Raw genomic sequence first — 5,054 nt, 5'->3', positions numbered from 1 at the left:
AGCATTATAAATAGTTATGTTTTTAAAAGAAAAAACAACTACTATTGATGTAAATAACATATTCAATTGAACTAAACTATGCATGCCCATTTAAATATATTTACACATGGCTTGTGTATATCGTATATATATACATATATATTATTCATACCTTCGGTGAATAGGACGCAAGCAGATTTCGATATTAAATTTTGGGGTAAAAAAGTGCGTCTTATACACCGAAAAATACGGTACATATCATTTAAACAAACGTGACAGTGATAAATTACAAATCTTTTATTGGTATTTCGGTTATAGATTACATTCCAAAAAAAAACAAATTACCTAGTCAAATTCAAATAAAAACGATCGTGTTTCTAACATTGAACAATAATACAATAATATACTTTTTAACTGAACACGATATCCTATACATGAAAATCGATTAAGGTAAAAATATCACTGTTCATCATCTGCTTGAGGACAGAAAAAAAAATTATGTATCTCTCGAACTGTTCACCAAGAAACAAAGTTGAAGACACTAAATTATAGTAACAAATGCGATCCATGAATTTCATCGACCCACAAAGAGAAACTGAAAAAAAGCAACAACAACAAAAACAGCACATTGAATTGCTTATAAAATATCGCAATTATTAAACCTATCTGGAAAACTTCACATGAGAACACAGTATGCTTGATAACATATTTAAATATCGTCCGAAACGTTGACGCCAGGTATCCCTAGCATAGAAAATTTTTGGAAGGAAATGTTGTATATTTTTAAGTAAGAGATATTTATGGAAAAAAAAAATGAAATCATATAAAACAAAAACAATAAATTAAAGCTGTTGATTTCCGGAAAACAACAAAATTATTTTGCATTTGAAATACTATAAATGTTACTTAATGCTATGTCCGAAATTTATTTACTTACTACATTGTTTAAGAATATATTTCTCTCACTTAGTATGCTCACGGAATTTTGTTACATTTTTTTTGTAAAGGTAAAATTTCCAATCATAGCATAGTAAAGACAAGAGTACTAATAAAGCCTGAAATGTGCCTTCAGTTTCATCATACTGCCTTGAGAGCAGAACAGTTTGAAAACTCAATTTGTTCCCAGGAATAAATGACTGATGACAACTGAATATGTTGAGGCACATATAATCACCATTTTCAACAATTCATCTAAAAGTGAACTGTAGCGATGAGTAATACATGTTTGTTTTGATAGAGTACAGAGACTTGTTGATGTATATATATATATATGTATATATATTAGTGTTTTCCAGAAGTTACAGTACAGAGACTTGTTGATGTATATATATATATATGTATATATATTAGTGTTTTCCAGAAGTTAACAGTACAGAGACTTGTTGATGTATATATATATGTATATGTATATATATTAGTGTTTTCCAGAAGTTACAGTACAGAGACTTGTTGATGTATATATATATATATGTATACATATCAGTGTTTTCCAGAAGTTACACTGTATAAACCTTGATAGTTTTCTATAAATTTCTCAAATCAGAACATTCGAAAATACACTTTAGCGATTATAAAGTATTTTTTTCTAAGAAAATGCATGTTTTTGGTAATTGTTTGCGCTTTGGAAGTCCCCAAGTAGCATAGCGGTATGTCTGCGGACTTACAACGCTAGAATCCGGGTTTCGATACCAGTGGTGGGCAGACTACAGATAGCCCATTGTGTATCTTTGTGCTTAATTAAAACAAACAAGCGCTTTGGAAAGAGAAGAATTACATTTTTATTTTGAAATAGGTAGAATTTACAAATAAACATAGTTTAGGAATAAAAATATTGACTAAGGAACATTTTTTACAGATATGTATTTATATATTTATTTACACAATTTTCTCTATCTGTGGAACAACCATCTAATATTAAGTACTCCTATAAAATTTTTACTACGGCTAGATTGGTTATATCTAGTTGTTTTTATATATATCATTACGTTTTGAGGGAACAGAAATTCAAGGAATCGAAACCTTTAATTAGGATGCCACAGTAAAGAATGGTCAACAGTTGTTAAACTGGTAATATTTTATACATCTATTTATACAAAAATAATGTTAATGCATTGTACATATATTTTTCTAAGTAAAAGTTTATATAGAAAATGATAGTTTATCTCATTATCTATCTTATAATAAAACAGTGTATTAAAGAGTGCTTTGTTATTTATCTAAATAGGCCTTACAGGTCTGTGTTGGACCTGAGCCTCCCTGGTCCTAACGATAAACCATTATTCTGACGCAGAACGAACAACACTTATCCCTCTTTTCTCAGGATGTTGGAAAAGCTTAACTTATCCCTGTGAGATAACTTTCTATCCTTCAAATAATTCTAGTAGCCCTCTTCTGACCTGTTTCTAGCAAGTCAGTACGTTGTTTTAGATCGGGAGATTAGAACTGTATAGAGCCTTCCACAGTGATTAGTAATTAGCAAAGAGAGATATTTACCACTAGCAATTGTAATAAATCTGTCTATACACCCTAAAATTCTATTAAGTTTAATTCTAGAAATAGAGACTGCTTCGATAGATTCAGTGATTTATTTATCAATATGTTGAGATCATTTTCTGCGTCAATGTTATTGGGTTATTTCCCACATATATTAAACGTGTGATACAAATTACGATAACCATAATTAATACAGCTAAAAATACTCAATACTTTAATGTCATCTAAAAACATTATTAGTTTATTGATGACATCCGTATCAATATTGTAAATACAAATAAGAAAAACCACAGGTCCAAGCTCTGACTCCATTAAAAAATAACTTTTTACCATCTGCCATCCACCCACCTAACAATGCAATTAACAAGTCTTTCCCCTAAACTCTGACGATGTGATTTGCTTAACTAATCTATTTTTTTGCAGTTCCATATCCAAAACTGTTTGGAGTTCTAAATATTCCATGCCTAACCCCTTCTCTCGTTCAGATAATCTTAGGATTTTCCTTTGTAAATCCATGTTTGGTTTTACATATAATATCGTATTTTACTAGATGATTTTGTCAAGCTTGTAATGTCATACTCTCTAGAATGATTAAATAGCATATTATTTCCAGCGAAACTCTTATCACCACCATTAAAAATTGAAGAAACAAGAAAATTAATAATCCTCTGTTACTTACCTACTCTCTATTGACCTACCAAACATGAAAGCGAGAGGTTCAAATTTCTAATCTTTGGCCACCATCTTTAAAACGCATTTAAACCTTCATCCACGTTTTAATCTCTCATTCTTCCTACTTACCACCAATGATTATTGTCTACATCAGTGGTTCCCAAACACTTTTAGTCTGAGGCTCCCTTGATGTGAATAGAAAAAGTTTGAGGCTCCCCAACCTACAGCTTTAGCATGGTGATTGAAAAACAATAACATCTCCTTTCGGTATACTGCATCATTTAATTAATTTAACATAATTTTTTGTCGGCTTATTGTTTATTTAGAATTAAAATTAATTCAGCATCTTTGTTTTTCGGTCCATTTTTGGCGGCTCCTAGGAGGCCGTGGCTCCCACTTTGGGAAACACTGGTCTATCCAATATTTTCCCCAGAATACTCATGATTAAGAATATTGCCAATATCATCTCTTGTAAATACAGAAGAAAAGAAGAAAAAATTGAAAGCTAAGCCACCTCAAAATATTTAACAATACACTTTCCCTAAGTGTTATTTTTCCATTTTGTTTACTTTAACGTACTTCAAAGGTTCTTGATGTCAGTTATAACATTATTAGCTAACTGCTTCCTTTTTGAATTTTCAAATTTCTTTTTTTTACCAAATCCCTAACTTTCATATACTTCTGTAAGTTTTCCAACCTATTTGTCAATTGAAATGTCTTAAACTGAGATACTTATATTCGAGTTTCTCTTTTATTTCTATAGTAAGCTAATTAGGTACGATATTCAGCGCCACCATTTTCCTGTTATTAGGAACTTTCCCATTTTGATTTAAGATAAATATATCTAAAAATTTCCATACCTATTCAGCATCACCTTTTACCCCATGATCCTTATACAAGTCTTTACTCACTACTTCAGAAATCGATTTGTAAGAGTTAGAAACTAAAACTGCATTTATTTTTATCTCAACAAGTATGAAAATATCCAATCTATTTATTCAAAATCACTCTTCTCGAAATGTTTCCCTATTTCAATTACTTGCAATAATATATCCGTTAGTATTTAAAGAATATATCTAAGGTGGCATACCTCCACCCTCGGTTGGCTCTCTAACCATTTGGAATACAAAATCACCCTGAAAGACGTAAAAGAAAATTTTTACTCTTGCTATATGACCTAATAAAAACCAAATGAATGCGCCTAAAATAAAAATCTCTATAATAATCGCATTAGTGTTCTTATTATTAGAAACCCTGATCTTGTTATACCATTTCTCATTTACCTTTTCTGCCTATAATAATTGTCAAATTAAAAACTTTCTACTTTTGAAAGTTTATGTCTTTGATCCTAACTCACTCCTCGTTTAAATATCTACTCCACCCTTTCTCCGTTTCAAAAAACGTAAATGACTACTAAATAAGTTATAACCTGTAATTATAGTACCGGTATTTTCCAAATCTCAACAAGGTTTAGTAAATGATATTATATCATTATATCATTTCAACCAAAGTTTTCAAATCTTCTATTTTGTTCATATTATTCCTAACATTAATATAATAGCAGTTATATTCGTTCTTGATGTACTATGTTTATCTTTAAATCTAAAAGTCTTTAAAACTATTATATAACTTGTTACGCTCTGAATTTCCTTTTTGAAAACCCCTCATTTCCTTAGCTTTCTTGACAATTTTTTTTATTCTCAAATTACCAAGATTGCTCACTACTATGGACTTTTAGTTGAAAGTAGCTGTAACGAAAGCACTTCGAGCTTCCTCAAATAACTTCCTACCTAACATGCTTGACTGGGGCCTGTCTCTAACATGAAAATCCAACCAGCCTACTTATTCGATGACGAGGAACCCACTTTGAGACTAATAATGGCTGGAGACGGCTTAAATGGGTAATGAAG

The sequence above is a fragment of the Limulus polyphemus genome, unplaced genomic scaffold, assembly GCF_000517525.1.
Source record: "Limulus polyphemus unplaced genomic scaffold, Limulus_polyphemus-2.1.2 Scaffold460, whole genome shotgun sequence".
NCBI classification, from domain to species: Eukaryota; Metazoa; Arthropoda; class Merostomata; order Xiphosura; family Limulidae; genus Limulus; species Limulus polyphemus.
Note: the sequence above shows the minus strand (reverse complement) of the source record.